Genomic DNA, 17,328 nt, shown 5'->3' with positions numbered 1-17,328 from the left:
TGTAGGCTGCAGACGCGGCTCGGATCCCGCGTTGCTGTGGCTCTGGCATTAGCCCGTGGCTACAGCTCCAATTGGACCCCTAGCCTGGGAACCTCCATATGCCGCTGGAGTGGCCCAAGAAATAGCAAAAAGAAAAAAAAAAAAAAAAAAAAAGGAAAGATTTATTAAATAAATAAATAAATAAAAATCTAGTGTTTTTCTAAGATGGTATGAACCACAGACCAATGCCTGGTGAGAAATGGAGTTCCTCCTCTTCTAATGTGTTTGGCCGCAAGGAGGGAACTGGCAGTGAGAGTAAGCCGAGATAAGCCTGTGACTCATACTACCTGCAGAATAAAGTCCAAATCCAGCCACCTCACACCCAAAAAGTTCCATCAGCTTCCCTAAATGCCTTTCCAGCCTTATCTCCCTGGACTTTCTGACATGAGCCAGAGAACCCAGCACTGGCTGAACCTACACTTCCCACTACACCTGCGCTCTAAGGCTCAGCTGCCCCTTGCTTTGCAAGGCCTCTCCCAATTACTCCCCCCACTGCCCACTAGACTGGGTGAGCATCTGCCCCTCCTTCACTGCCTAGTTCATATGCATATGCCCCTCCTCCATTATTTTATCAGCTGACTCACAAAGATGGACAAAACATCCGAAGATGGCATACATCATTATCCTTCAACTCTGCCCTGCTGGTCCTCATGGTCACAATGGAAAGTGACTTTTATCCTTCCCTATCACATTAGTTCCTATCAGCCTCTTTTTTTTTTTTTTTTTGGCTGTATTCATGGTATATGGAAGTTTCCGGGCCAGGGATGGAATCAGAACCACAGCTGTGAACTACACCACAGCTATGGCAATGCCGGATCCTTAACTCATTATGCCACAGCCGGAACTCCAGTTCCAATCATTCTTATAGGACTTAGCACCAGCTGTCCTGTACTGGAACCATGAATTCATATAGCTTAACCTTCCTCCAAGACTGCACCTTTTCTGAGGGCGAGGAAGGAACCTTCTGCAATTTTGTATGTCCTTCTTCTTAGCTCAGACCTTGCAATCTATTCCAAAAATACTTACCGAATGAAGTTTAACATTATATCCACATTAATGTTAAATAAATCCAGATATATACACCCTGAGTATACTAGTCATTCACGCTTGGTTTGGGTCAACTCCTAACATCTTCTAGCTGATGTTGGCAATTCAATTTTTCATGAGTGGAAAGTCATACCAGCCAAATGGTAGTTATTTAAAAATACAGAATACGAGAAAAGGGCTGGTGGGAGTTCCCCAGCGGTCTTGTGGTTAGGACTTGGCGCATAGCGCTTTCACCACTATGACCCATGTTCAACCCCTAGTCTGGGAACTGAAATCCCACATCAAACTGCTGCATGACATGGCAAGAATAGAAAAGGAAAGAAAAGAAAAGGGATGGCTTCTTGGGAGAACTTGGTGGTTGGGGTGGGGTGGGAGGTAGAGCAGGTAAGGAACTTCCAGAGGGCAGCAAAGGACATGAGGCAGCAATCACTTGGTAAATGAAGCTAAATAAAAAACAAAACAAAACAAACCCTTGAAACATCAATTCTATGAGGGCAGTACATTTGTTTCTAGCTCTCCTATCTCTACACCATACTCTATTCCAGTATCTCTCAAAATGTGGTTCCCAGATCGACAGCCTCAGCATCACCTGTGAAGTTGCCGACATGAAATTGTTCAGCCTCACCCCAGACCTAAGGAATGAGAAACTTGGAGCTGGGACCCAGTAATTCATCTGTTAACAAGCTCTCCAGCTGATTCTTATGCCTGCTTATGTTGTAGAATATATTAAAGCACTCACATTTTTCTAAAGAGACCAGTTGCAACCAGTCACCATGCTTTCGCTCATACTGTCCCTTCCCCAGGGAATGTCCTCTCCTCTACTTATTTTCTGTAGCTTGAACTCAAAAGCATTTCCTTTTAAGCCTCTGCTCCAAAGTCCTTTTTTTTTTTTTTTTTTTTTTTTAATCTTTTGTCTTTTTGAGGACTGCACCCACAACATATGGAGGTTCCCAGGCTAGGGGTCCAATCAGAGCTGCAGCCACCAGCCTATGCCACAGCTCACAGCAACGCCAGATCCTTAACCCACTGAGCAAGGCCAGGGATTGAACCCGCAACCTCATGGTTCCTAGTTGGATTCGTTTCCACTGCACCATGACAGGAACTCCAAGGCTCTGCTACAAAGTCTTGACATCTTCCTTAACCCACTGAACAGGAGGAACTGCTCTCCATTTGGGCTCTCCCAAAGCCTCATTCTGCCTTTGCTCCTGGGGCTCATTCGTGTCACAGGCTGTCTCTGTGTCTGCCTCCCCTAAATGTGAGTACAAGGACAATGCCTCAGTCACAGTGCTGCCCCCAGCCCAGTTCCTCTTAGTCAATCAGATCTCTTTGATTTTGCAGAGGAGAAAAGTATTCATCTGCAACAAGGCTCTGATTGACCATGGGATCGTAAGTGGGATCTGAATTTAGGGAGCGGTTTGTTTTTCGTTTTTTTTTGTTTGTTTGTTTGTTTTTTGTTTTTTTAAAGTACTGTTCCTATCTTTTTTTAAAATTTGTGTGGTTTTGACTGCACCTGCAGCATGTGGAAGTTCCCAGGCCAGGGATCAAACCTGCACCACAGCAGTGACCCAAGCCACTGCAGTGAAAACACCAAATTCTTAACACACTGCACCACAAGAGAACTCCCGATGGCAGTTTTTGAAGGCACTTTTGGGAACACAGAAATCACTAAGAGCACCATAGTCAAGGCCTAGCCAAAAACACACTTAGGATTTCATAAAAGCCAGATATCAATTTCATAAAGAAATTATTCCCTCTGGTCAGTAAAAGAAGAAAATATGGACTGATTGGAAGAGCCCTGTATTTAAGGTAGACTGACATCCATGAGGACAGAGACCCTCTACCTGTCTTGGCCATCACTGTGGCCCCAAAGCTGAGTCCTGACATTGTGTCAAATGATGAAATTAGAAGACACAGACGTGAGTTCCATCTCAGCCATTTCCAAGCCAGGTAATCTCAAGCAGGTAAGTCATTCATTCTCATACTCTAGGGCACTTATCAGTGAAAGGCAGCATAGCTAGAAAATTATGATATCAATAAATACCTTACCTCCTCACCTTATAGTTTACTAATTGCTTGTTTAATCATCAAACCTGCAGCTGAAGAGAAGGCCTCTCTTCTCATGGGGTCAGAAACAGGATCACAGACTTTGACTTCTCATCCACAGCCCTGATCATAGACCAACTGATTTCAGATATCTAAACTTTAAATTACCCTAACGAGCTCATTTTGATTGACCACTAAACATTCAGAGATTCTCAGATTACCTTTTTTCCATTGATAGTGATCTTGGGTTTAATTTGGGCGGTTGGAGGCTAGGAAAAGGGACCAAGCAAATTGCTGCTATTGCTGTTTTACCAAAATTAGTTCACTTGCATGACAATTTTTGCTGAAAAACAACTGGACTTAGGCGAGTTGTGTTTCATGGCTGGCATCTAACTGACCCAATAATACTTAAACTCTGCAAAATCTGGGCCACACCTGGCAACACCCCTTGGACAAACACAGTGTCGTAATGACCCCAAGCCTGACGGAAGAGGAAGGAAAGGCAAGACTTCACCAGGACAAAATGCTGAGAGAGCTTTCAGGTGAAAGAATTCAGAAGTCTTTGAGAACTTTTACTTTGTTCTCAATGGTTATAAACACTAGCTTGCAAGTGAACTAAAGGTTCAATTATGTACTCATTTATTATTGTCTTTCCACCAAATTATTGATGAATAGCATTAAAACCCAAAGCAGAGACACATTTATCAAACCTCAAAATTCTAGTTTGCATTGATTTTTATCTATAAACAGTACACAGTGAGTATACATCAAGGACAAAAAAGAAATAAATATAGCCATAAAAGGTGGCGTTTAAGACGACAAAGTAAAAGGAGACAAAATGTCTACTTACGCCTTTGATCATTCACTGTAAATGAGTAGGTTCTGAACCTGTTTTTCTTTCATTTCAACAATTTAATATAGATTCTGAGCACCAGCTATGGGAACAAAGTGTGAAGCAGCCAGTACTTCCTGTCTAAGGCATTCAAAGTTACTTGATCAACATCAGTTTTAGGTCACAGACTGTCAAACATTACTTTGGATTTTACAATTGCGATCCATGGAGATAAGTCTCCTCTTTTATTCATGGAATGCAGAGGGCCCCACACGGGAATTCATTGTAAGGGAGAAGGTATGGACAAGCAGACCTTGGTCCAAGGTGTAACTAACATGACTGATCCTTCTACACACATTTACCAATGTTTTGTCTTTTTTTTTTTTTTAAGGCCACAGGCATGGCATATGGAAGTTCCCAGGCTAGGGGTCAAATCAGAGCTGTAGCTGCTGGCCTACGCCACAACCACAGCAATGTAGTATCCAAGCCACGTCTTTGACCTACACCACAGCTTATGGCAACGCTGGATCCTTAACCTGCTAATCAACGCCAGGGATCAAACCCACAACCTCAGGGATACTAGTCAGATTTGTTTCCGCTGAGCCACGATGGGAACTCCCCATTTACCAGTGTTTTAAACTCAAATTCAATCCAAATTCTATTTTAACAGCTGTGATAAAATGTCTTGCTCTTGGTTCTCCATCAAACGGAATGGGCTTTCATCATTTTTTTTAATGTGTTTTTTCCTGGGACTGGATCTTTAAATAGGTTATTGAGTTTCTCGATAATAAAGTAATTCTGGTTTCCTTTAATATCGAGTTTCTCCTATCAACCATTCTCCAAAACTTTTTGCTTTTTATAGTGAAAGCTGCCCTCCCCAACACACACACAAACATTCTCCCACCTTAAGATATTCACCACTTTACTATCAGAAAAAGTCAGTTTCTCATGTTATCTGTACTTGGCTTGAATTTTCTGAAGAAGGTAGGTGCAGTGAATTATAACTCAAATATTCCTATAGTTTCATAGTTATGAACTGCTCAAAAGAGTAAATCAGAAAAATTTAGTTGATTATAAAGGCTAAATTCCCTGTCACAACTAAATGTTAGGAACAAATTACCTGTGACTCTCCTAGAAGATGAAATACTTGCTGACAAACAAACATTTTAAATAAGAGAAAACTCTCCTAATTGGCCCTCTTTTGCCCTTTCTGTGCCCACATTATTACTAAAAAGCAACTTGCTTTCACAGAAACCATGCTACATGTTTCTCACCCAGGGGAAAAAAAAAAAAAAAAAAAAAAAGGCAAATAGGCCCTTTCAGACACAGTAGTCCTGAAAAGAAATAAGGTGATCAAAGTTGACACAGCCTCACATCTCATGTGATTTTATATGTCAGCAAAATTTCCAGCAATCAAAATTGTATAACCATTTTATAACCAATAAACCCAAAGGCAGCACAAAGGCCTCTTTCTCCTTGGTTTTCATCCTTCTCCAGAATAAGCTATTGACTTGGATCTTTGGATGTGGCAACAAGAGGCCTGAAGCAAGTGGCCTTTCCTTTCAGATCCAGAGACGGGCCCTGAGAATACAGACAACCAGCTCAGGAGAAGAGGAGGCAGAAGCAGGAAATGGACCGAAGACTTGGGCATCACAGGGAGGGGAAGAAGATCCTCAGCTGGATTCCATCTTGAGACACATGAGAGAATAAGAAGGGTCAGCAAAGAGGGGTGATTTTCTCAGAGCCAAGTCAGCTGGTCAAACCTGGGGCCTGCCAGTCCCACCTCTAAATCACTTGTCTCTGACCTGCGGCCTTCCCTGAGCTATCAACACCCACCTCCAACTGCAACACATCCACACCAACGTGCAAACTCCCTGAGCTGAAGGAGCCTTGGAGAAGTGTCCAGCTCTGGATTCTGCCCAAGGTGTTTTGACCCCAGTTCAAAGATCTGAGATCAGGGTAAGGGTCAAGCCCCAGGAGCTCCCAGCAGTGGATACTGCCACTCGGGGTGAAAAAACCTTTATCAACGTTTCACCCTGAAGTCCTGAGGCTTATATACCAAGTGAGTGTCTCAGCCCCCAACTCAGAGGCATCTCCTGGATCACTACCAACTCATGTCCGTCACCCTAAAAGAGGGTGGGAGCAGAACAGAATGCGCTTTCTGGTGCACCCAGAGAAACAGTGCTGTCGCTGCCTCCAGGAAGGTTTCCAGGGTTAAAAAGGAGATAGAAACTAAGTGTGATCATTTTAAAAACAAAACCAGAAAGATTCATCACTGTTCTTTTGTTTCTCTTACTAAATCTGCCTCATAGAATGTTGGAAGTATCACCAACTAAAATCTGTGGCCATTCTAAGCATCTGTTAGTGTTACTGAGAGTGGGGTCTGGCTGCTTGCAGCTCTATAGCCAAAAGAGGCAAGGCTGGTGGAAAGGAAAGTTTGTTTTATTTGGGGGCCAGCAACAGGGAGGGAGGGTGGACTTATGTCCAAAGGTCAACCTCCACCCCCCACTAACAATCCATAGGCAAAAAGTTTGAAAGGGGAGTTTTGGGGGCTACATGTAGAAACAGCACAGTCCACTCTGACAGTCATCTTCAAATGTGTCAGCTAGTAGTCTGATCAGTGTCATCTTGATTGTTTTAACTACAGTCAGTCTTCAGTTCTAGGGTCAATTTTTTCTCATCTCCTTGAGGCCATTTCTCAGAATTGTGGCAGCTTTGGTCATGGCTATAGTCTGGTCATCATGTAGTTAACTTCTTCCACCTGGTGGGGGTTTTGGTATCTATATAACAGCTCAAAAGATATGGCTCAGAATATTATCTAAAGCACTTGAGGAGGAACTAAAGGTCCTTGACTTTATTTAATAACAAAGCTATTATTATTTAGTCTTGTTTGACTGTTTTTCTTTGCTTCTGCTTTTTCTCACTTCTCTGATTAAACTTATTCTTTGGGAGTTCCCACTGTGGCTCAGTGGTTAATGAATCCGACTAGGAGCCATGAGGTTGCGGGTTGGATCCCTAGCCTCACTCAGTGGGTTAAGGACCCGGCACTGCCGTGAGCTGTGGTGTAGGTTGCAGACGTGGCTTGGATCCCGAATTGCTATGGCTCTGGCATTTGCCCGCGGCTACAGCTGATTAGACCCCTGGTCTGGGAAGCTCCATACGCCGTGGGTGCAGCCCTAGAAAAGACCAAAAGACAAAAAAATAAAAAATAAAAAACTTATTCTTTGGTTAATGTTTTTCCACAGATAAAAGGCAAGATGAGGACATGGAGGGGAAGGACCATAGAGTCCAGCTCTGTTTCATGAGGGTTACCAGGGATAAAGCTTTGCATTTTATTAATATATTTGATTAAGTTACTTTAGTTCTCAGGGCCTAAAGTCAGGCGAGCCTGGGATCAAAGCTCAGCTCAGCCACTTGTAACCTCTGAAATGTGATTTTACTGAGGTCTTAGTTTCCTCAGCTGTAAAATGGGACTAATAACTGCACTAATCTCATAGGATGGTGAGTAGAAATTCAATGACACATTGCTTATAAAGTGTTTAGGAAATTCCCATCATGGCTCAGCGGCTAATGAACTAGGATCCATGTGGATGTGGGTTCAATCCCTAGCGTTGCTCAGTGGGTTAAGGATGTGTCGTTGCTATGAGCAGTAGTGTAGGTCACAGACTAGGCTCGGATCCCTCACTGCTATGGCTGTGGTATAGCTGGCAGTTGTAGTTCCGATTAGACCCTAGCTTGGGAACTTCCATATGCCCCGGGTACAGTCATAAAAAGCAAAAAGAAAAGAAAAAAAAAAGTGTTTAGTACAGCGTCTGGTCTGCAGAAAATATTTTATAGTACCAGTACTAATATTACTATTATTAATTTGAAAAAGTTATATAATATGGTTACTTTACATGGGGTTATGGTATATTACTCCAATTTAATATCTGGGCATTTTCTGAAGTGTATGAGACATTAACTTCAATGTACTGCCTGATTTTGCATTTGGCTATCTAATCAATGTTGATTAAGGTCATGATTTTTTTTTTTTTTTTTTGTCTTTTTGCTATTTCTTGGGCCGCTCCTGCGGCGTATGGAGGTTCCCAGGCTAGGGGTCTAATTAGAGCTGTAGCCATTGGCCTACGCCAGAGCCACAGCAACACTGGATCCGAGCCACGTCTGCAACCTACACCACAGCTCATGGCAATGCCGGATCGTTAACCCACTGAGCAAGGGCAGGGACCGAACCCGCAACCTCATGGTTCCTAGTCGGATTTGTTAACCACTGGGCCACAACGGGAACTCCATGGTCATGATTTTTTTTAAAAAAAGGTAATCCCTCTACACCTGGCCAATCCTTCCCCCTGGTAATCATTTCTCAAGCTCTCTCCCTTCGATTGCTCTCAATTCTTAACTCTTATAAAAACAAGCATCACTGCCAGTTGAAGATGTTGGTCAACTGAAAGGATATGTGCTCTCCAGCAGCTCCCTCAATACTCAACGAGAAGGCTGTGTTTTGATTTGCAAAACAACTATTTGCAACATCTGTTCCAAGTAAACAAATATTCCAAACCACATCTTGAACTAGGATTTGGGGTTCAGACGCACCGCCTTCTGTCTGGTTTTTCCAAGTTGAGAGTCTGATTACAGTTCTTTCTCACTCAACCGGCCCCCAACATTCCTGGGTCATCAACACCACGACTACTGCCCACCACCCTCCTGGTGGTATAAAATGTCTCTCCCAAACACACTCTCAGTCGAGGACTTGGGGCCCACCCCTTTGTATCTTCTGCCCTTGACAAGCTAAGCTACCGTGTCCTTCCCAGACTTCTCCTCCGCACAATCGTGTGCTGCCTTGTCCCTCATTCTGTGCACTCAACCTTTTTTTTTCTTTTGTCTTTTTAGGGCCGCACCCGCAGCATATGGAGGTTCCCAGGCTAGGGGTCAAATCAGAGCTACTGCTGCCGACCTACACCACAGCCACAGCAACGCCAGATCAAAACTGCATCTGCAAACTACACCACAGCTCACGGCAACGCTGGATCATTAACTCACTGAGCGAGGCCAGGGATCAAACCCGCAACCTCATGGTTCCTAGTCGGATTCATCCTGCTGCGCCACAACAGAAACTCCTGTGCACTCAACCTCGAATGAGCCAGGCATCCCTTGAGTCTCAACGCTTCCAATGACACATTGGCCATCAAGTTCCTCCATTTAGATTAGGCCTCTGTGGGATTTTGAGCCACAGACGTTCTCCAACTGGATTATCACTGCCAACTCAAATTATTCTTGGGGCCAGTAACCTTGAAATGTTGGGGTTAATGAAACAAACTTGGAGCTAGCGGTAATGAAACTTGAGCAGAGGCTCTGGCTTCACCACTAATTGGCGTAGTTAAACACATCTCAGCTCCTCCTCTACATAATGAAGGGACAGTCTGGATAAAGCACTACTTTATAGCAGTAAGATCCTAAATGCCCACCTTCCTCATGTCAAAAACACTTATTTGTTTATTCTTGCAGCAACAATGGAGTACCTATTACTCTAATCCCTGGCACTGTGAGGGATCAAAGATCATTCCCCAAAGAGTTTATCATCAGAATAGGAAATGACACTACTACATCAACTGTAAGAAACAGAAGATAATATCACAATTGGAGGTATCGTAAAATAGAAAGAACATTATCATTACTAACAGCCAAACCTGAAATTAAAGCAATTTTCAAAATGTCTTTTCTTCTCTGCATCTAGTTTTTTACCAAAGGCTTTCCCCTTTACATCACGTCTTAAATCTGTGCTCTCCACTCTGCACTTAGAATCACATGCTTAAGTCCAGGCTATAGGGAACTCTCCCCTATTATGACCTGACTTCTGTTCCTAGAACTGCCCTAATCTGTGATCTCTCAAGAAGATATGAGAATCATCCCATCAGGCTGGTTTGACTTGGCCACTGTCTTGCTACAGCTCTAAAGTGGCCTCCCTCCTTTTACAGAACATCCACATCAAATCCTTCTACACAACTGTCCCTACTTCACTTCCTCCCGCCCAAAACAGCACTGAGAACATTATTTGCACTTAGTTCTGGGCGCGATGTCCAAGTCATAGCCTTTAAGCTCCAAGAATTTACACACATTGGTCAGGAAGTCGAGACAGATACTAAAATTCAATAATCCAGGATGCTAAATGCCAGGATACTAGCACAAGCAACACTAGCGAATGTTAGGTGGTTCCGAAGGGGGAGAGCTACTTTCTGGTCCCAGTAATCAAGGAAGGCTTCCAGGAGGAGACCATACCTGAGCTATACATTGCAGCATGGGCAGGACCTCAGCAGGGAGAGGGTATTCTGAGGCAAGGAAGGAGGGAGGTTTCAAGACCAGCAATTTGTCAGGTGGGGCTTGAATGAGAGGCTACTCTTTGAAAGGAGTTTACAAGGTACTAGCAAGCTTAGTAGCAGGAATAACTAATTTTCTTTTCTTTTTTGTCTTTTTAGGGCTGCACCCGTGGCATATGGAGGTTCCCAGGCTAGGGATGGAATCAGAGCTGTAGCCACCGGCCTACGCCAGAGCCACAGCAACGCGGAATCTGAGTCGCGTCCGAGACCTACACTACCACTCACGGCAACACTGGATCCTTAACCCACCGTGCGAGGCCAGGGATCAAACCTGCAACCTCATGGATCCTAGTAGGATCCATTAACCACTGAGCCACAATGGGAACTCCCAGGAACAACTAATTTTCTGCTTAAGCTAGACTACAAAGTACAAGGAAACAGAAGAGAAAAAGAAAGTGCAATAATCTAACCAAATTCTGAGAAGAGTATCAGCAGGGGGATGGTAAAAAAGAGCCCTGAAAATCAGAAAACCTGGATCGCAGGCCCAGCTTTACCAAGAAGGGGCTCCAGCGGCCACAGCAAGTCATTTAACCTTGCTGGTTTCGTTTTTCTCATTTGTAAACTGAAGCAGTTGAACTGGCTGACCTCGAAGGTCTCCACAGCCCCAAACTAAACCAACTGTATATTATTTCTGCCATTGAAACATTCATCATGGGGGGGATAGAAGAAAAGGCAGGTATCTGTATTCCCTTTCCATATAGGTTTCTCCTCTTGAACTAACAATTTCTTTTTCCTAAGCTTATTCTTTGTACATGTCTCTCGCATCATAAATCGAACACTTAAAGAATGTTCATAGATAATCAACAAGGACCTACGGTATAGTACTACTCAATATTCTGTAATAACTTCTAAGGGAAAGAATCTGGAAAAAAATATATATATATATACACACACACACACACAACTAAATCACCTTGCTGTACACCTGAAACTAACCCAACACAGTAAATCAATAAAAAAAAAAAAAAAAAGAATGTGCCCTTAAATTTTGTTTCTGGCTTACAGGTTATCCAAGAAATTTGTACTTCACAGCCTTTACCTTGTACATTGTACAAGTGTATCCAATACCTCAGCCCCAGGGTAAAATCTCTCTGTGTGGCCACAAAAGATGACAGGGTAAAGAAAGAGGAGAGAAATGAGAACTGTACTCATTTAAAAGACAACTTCCTTTTAACAGCACCAAACGATACCTGAAGTAACAGTAACGTAGAAAAATGAGGGAGAAAAAAATTTTAAACTTCGCAAAGTCTCTACTTAAAAACGCAGCTGAAATGCAGAAAGTTTTTGGCACTGAAACGCGCTGAAAGTTGGCATTCTTACACCACATCCAAAGGCCCCCCTGCTCCAGGAAAGGCACCAAAACCGAAAACCACTGATGCGATGTCACATCCAGTCTTATTGATCCTATGCACCAAAAGGCCAAAGGCAAATAAACCAGTCACAGAATTCAAGGGAAACAGGCTGGATCTTTGAAACCCTCACCAGCGGCCACCCAAGTTTAAAAGAGAGGAAAACAGTTAAGTTTACAAAATGCCCAAGTTCATGCACAGAATCATAATGCAGTTATCGGGCTTACTGTGTAAGCATAAATACACGATGTAACACCTGCCCCACTACGAGCTGCCCGGACGGGGCAGGAGCACGCCCGCCGACCTCCCGGCGCCGCACCGCACAGCGAGCACACGGATCGCCGCTCCAACTAAAGAAACCCGGAGAGATTCCCTGGAGCTGCTACACGCCAGGAAGGAAGTAAAGCTTTATTTCCTGCCTATCAGTCCAGCGTTCCTCTCGGACCCCTCCGCCGCACCCTATACCTGCCACAGCCGTCTGGCCCTCCAGCCTGCTGCTCGCACTCGCGATCCACGCACCGGCAGGTTCGCTCTGCGGCTATCTGGCCGCGTCCGCCTGGCGGCCGCGCTCGCACCACTACGCATGCCTGGCCGGCACCCGGGTCAGCAAACTCTGAATCCACTTGCCGGGTTTTAGCTGCGACTCCCTAGGGAAAGACAAGAGGCCAAGAGCTGAAGTTGGAGTTGCAGGTGCTGGGAGAGGAGGTGGGGGGAGGTGGATAGGTGCTGGGGCAACCTTATCCCTATTGCCCACAGCTATACAGGACGGACCCTCCTCCAAGCCTAAGGATGACCATCTACACAATTGGAAGGAACTTAGCACAGTGGTTCTCAAACTTGAGTGTGGAGCAGAATCACCTGGAGGGCTTGTTGGAACCAGATCCAACACTCAAGAGTTCAGATTCAAGTAGATCTAGGATGAGGCCCAACCAGTTGCATTCTAACATTTTCTAACTGAGGCTACCACATACTGTGAACCTCTGGTCAAGAGAAAAGATACAGATAGATATAGAAAGATGGATGGGAGTTCCCTTCGTGGCGCAGTGGTTAAGGAATCCGACTAGCAACCATGAGGTTGCGGGTTCGGTCCCTGCCCTTGCTCAGTGGGTTAATGATCCGGCGTTGCCGTGGGCTGTGGTGTAGGTTGCAGAAGCGGCTCGATCCCGAGTTGCTGTGGCTCTGGCATAGGCTGGCAGCTACAGCTCCGATTAGACCCCTAGCCTGGGAAACTCCATATGCCGTGGGAGCGGCCCAAGAAATAGCAAAAAGACAAAAAAAAAGAAAGATGGATGGACAGACAGATATGGTATTGAAAAACTTATAGTATTAAAAAATAAAGTTTTCTATCCCCTCCCCCCTTTGGGGGGCATTTCACATAACATTTCCTCTTCATTGAACAGCCACACCTGCTTAAAAAATAAATAACCTCAGCTCACAAGCAAACAAAGATAGGATAGCATGTGAGTCAAGCAAATGGAATGCAACCACAAGAGTTCTCACGTATTTTGCCTGTAGTATAACCTGTAGTTGTGGTCTCTCCGGCTCTGTCCAGGCAACAGGAGGGTCCCTATTTTGTTGCCTCTTTAACTTAGAGTCCTGTGTGGCCCCTTAGTGCTCAGCACAGTATTGGATGCAAAATAGGTACCCAAGAAATTCTGAGATGGTATCAGAATGGCTAGGGAGAGATGAAGAAGAATGTTGAAATTATTTTAGGAACACAAAGGAGTTGATACGTAATTAAATATGGAATTAGGTGGGCTAAAGCTGAGGAGGATAAGGATTTCTCCCTGCCTTCCATTTAGAGAAATTAGTGGATTTAGTTTTGTTTTTTGTTTTTGTTTGTCTTTTTTTCTAGCACCACACCTGCGGCATATGGAGTTTCCCAGGCTAGGGGTCTAATCGGTGCTGTAGCCGCTGGCCTATGCCAGAGCCACAGCAACGTGGGATCCGAGCTGCGTCTGCAACCTACACCACAGCTCACGGCAACACCAGATCCTTAACCCACTGAGCAAGGCCAAGGATCGAACCAGCAACCTCATGGTTGCTAGTCGGATTCGTTAACCACTGAGCCACAACAGGAACTCCTGGATTTAGTATCTTTATCTGAGCCCAGATATACAAGAGGAGTTCTAAGTTCTCACAATATATATCTTAAAAGGTTAAGAAGTTCCTGTCGTGGCTCAGTGGTAATAAGCCCAACTAGTATCCATAGGGATGCGGGTGTAATCCCTGGCTTCACGCAGTGGGTTAAGGATCCACTGTTGCCGCGAGCTGTGGTATAGGCAGCAGCTGTAGCTCAGATTCAACCGTTAGCCTGGGAACTTCCATATGCTGCAAGTGTGGCCCTAAGAAAAAAAAGAAAAAAAAAAAAAGGTTAAACACACCTCTGCCATATAACCTAGCCATTCCATTCATAGGTATTACCCAAGAGAATGTAAAACATACATTCATACAAACACTCGAATATGAATATTCAGGGCAGTCGTCTTCACAATATCCTCAAACCAGAAGGAATCCAAACATCCATCAAAGGTGAATGGATAAACAAATTGTGATACATCTATGCAATGGAATACTACTCAGCAAAAAAAAAGAAAGAAAAAGAAAAGGAAAACATGGATAAATCTCGAAATCGTTATTCTGAGGGAAAGAAGCCAGAGACAAATATATCATTCCATTTACATAAAGTTCATACCTAAATTGACACAAAGCAAATTAGTCATTTCCTGGAACCAGATATAGAGGGAGAGATGAGCTGTAAAGGAACAGTAAAAATCTTTTGGGGATGACAGAGAAGTAATCTTGTCTTGATTATAGTGGAGATTTCACACGAGTATACAACTGTCAAAACCAAATTTTGACATTTGTGAAAATGACATTTATATTTATGAAATTTATTTTATATAAATCATTCCTTAATAAAGATAAAATTTAATCAAATACTATGAGCTCTTTATTTAGTGGGATGACCATTCATTGACAGTTGTTTATGACCCTGTTGCTGTGATCTGGAATTCTACTAACCTCTTGACTAAGCCATGTATCTGTCATGTCTGATTTCCCCGAAGACTTCACTTCACAGGAGAGGTCAATTATCTGCCCAATGCATTATTTAAAAACAAAACAAAAAAAAAAATGGGAGTTCCCATCATAGCTCAGTGGTTAATGAAAGTGACAAGTATCCATGAGGATGTGGGTTCCATGCCCGGCCTCACTCAGTAGGTTAAGGATCCGATATTGGCGTGAGCTGTGGTATAGTTTGCAGATGAGGCTCGGTTGCTGTGGCTGTGGCACAGGCTGGCAACTGTAGCTCTGATTCAACCCCTAGCCTGGAAACTTCCATATGCTGAGGGTTTTGGCCCGCAAAAGCAAAAAGAAAAAAGAAAAAAAATGTATATATGCAGCCTGCTTGTACTAACCATGTGTTCCAGTTCTTCCAGGTAGTCCAAATTTTAAATATATGTTTATCATATGAATTTATGCTTAATCATGTGTTCCGACTATTAGTTAAAAAAATAAAATCACCAACTTGAAATAGGAATAATTTTCTGGCTCTTCTACAGCTTATAAAAATATTAGTAATATAATAATATTAATAAGGAATAAAAATATTAATAACAACATAGCTAAGAGTTATTGCACTCCTACCATGTACAGTCGGTGTTTTAAGCCCTTTACAATATTTTCTCATTGAATATCCAGGAGAACTCTATTAAGTTATCATTACTTAGGGGTTAGAAAACTGAGGTATGAAATATTACTTTTCTTTCTTTTTTGCCTTTTTAGGGCCTTATGTGCTGCAGCATAGACGTGCCCAGGCTAGGGATCAAATCAGAGCTGTAGCTGCCAGCCTACGCCACAGCCACAGCAATGCCAGATCTGAGCCTCATTTGCAATCGACACCACAGCTCAGGGCAACGCCAGATCCTTAATCCACTGGGCAAGGCCAGGGACTGAACCTGTGTCCTCATGGATACTAATCGGGTTCATTACTGCTGAGCCACAACAGGAACTCCTTATTTTTGTTATAATAAAACAACTAAATGAAGACTAAATAAAAAGTAAATTGTATGTACATGTATACAAAATGTATATATGTATATAAATGTACTTTATATAATCTTTGCTGATTTCACACTTCCCAGTAAGCCTTCTGGATTGTTAACTTACTTTCCCAGGCTCACTGATACTGGGAAGGGGACCATAGCGAGCAGCACTCCAGTGCTCACCACCATCATCTTCACCCTCACCTCTAATGTCTATGCCATGTTTTCCGAATGCTAGCTGCTGTGCCAAGAACTTCATGGTTTTTTTGTTTGTTTTGTTTTTTGTTTGTTTGTTTGTTTGGGTCTTTTCAGGGCCCCACCCATGGCATATGGAGGTTGGAGATGCCCAGGCCAGGGGTTGAATCTGAGCTGTAGCTGCCAGCCTACACCACAGCCATAGCAACGAGGGATTTGAGCTGTGTCTGCAAACTGCACCACAGCTCACGACCACGCAGGATTCTTAACCCACTGAATGAGGCCAGGGATCAAACCTGTGTCCTCATGGATGCTAGTCAGCTTCATTTCCACTGAGCTACGATGGGAACTCCATGTTCTTTATCTCATTTAATTCTCACAAGGACAAAAGTGGGGATTCAGAAATATTAAATAACAGAGAGAGAATGAATGAATAGTGAGCTAGGATTCCAACCCAAATACAACTCCAGATTTGTGTTATCATAAGTAGTTCAAACAAAGTTATAATATATCCCATACTATAGACAAAAACAAACAAACCAAAAAACCCATGCATTTAGGGTTATAAAGTGAGTTTCTCTAAATATAATTAGTGTTAGTTCCCCAGAGCATGGTGGTTTCTGAAATGCTTATAACCACAACATCCAACCAGCCCAGCCTTTGATCCTAATCCTGAAAGCAGTTCCTATCTATAAGCACTAAGTTACCACCCATTTCAGGAAAAGTAGGAGCATTTTGAGAGCTTGTTTGGCAGTTCTGTCAGACAATGCAGCTACTCATATACCCCTGACCAAAGAATGGTCCTCCTCTATCGGGGAAGATCCTCCTTGGCCGAGCATGCAGCTTCAAAAGGGATGCACACGGAGTGGTGAGGGAAGACAAGGACACCCACCTAGCCAGCCAGTTCAGCCAGATCAACCCTGGTGGTCAATGGGATGACAGATATCAAGCCATATCACTGTCCCACCCAGTAGGAGCATTTTGAATGACACTGGATAATACCAGGAAGTATGGTGGAAACAGATTTACTTTATTGGCTTTTTTTTTTTTTCCAGAATAAAGGGAACAGAGAAGAAGAATGTAAAAAGACTAAGATTCGGTTTAACTCTACCTTTATTTTTTTTACATCATTTGGAGAAGAAAATAATAATCTGAGACATAAGACAGAAAATAATGTAAAAATCTCTCTGTCTCTCTCACACACACACAATTTAATGGAGATTGAATCAAAACAGCTAATCAAACACATACATCTATACCCTACCTACCGCATAAAGTCTCAAGAAATGATAGAGAAGATACTGTTAAAATATATACATGTGTGTATGTATATATATCTGGAGTTCCCGTTGTGGCTCCCTGGGTTAAGAACCCGACATACTGTCCACAAGGATGTGGGTTCGATT

General features: G+C 43.2%; 1 protein-coding gene across 2 annotated transcripts in view; it reads right to left on the bottom strand.

Annotated features, from left to right (window-relative positions):
- The window catches only part of PLS1 (plastin 1), a 126,442-nt gene extending 114,119 nt beyond the window's left edge, over positions 1–12,323 (bottom strand). Inside the window, exon 1 of one of the 2 annotated variants that reach the window (XM_021069572.1) lies at positions 12,147–12,323. The gene's annotated coding sequence lies outside the window, so the exon portion shown is untranslated. Of the gene's footprint in view, positions 1–11,908; positions 12,036–12,146 lie in introns of those variants that run through there. The other variant, XM_021069576.1, reaches the window with a different exon arrangement.

Source organism: Sus scrofa, chromosome 13, assembly GCF_000003025.6.
Source record: "Sus scrofa isolate TJ Tabasco breed Duroc chromosome 13, Sscrofa11.1, whole genome shotgun sequence".
Taxonomy (NCBI): Eukaryota; Metazoa; Chordata; class Mammalia; order Artiodactyla; family Suidae; genus Sus; species Sus scrofa.
Note: the sequence above shows the minus strand (reverse complement) of the source record. Positions and strands in the feature narration are given on the sequence as shown.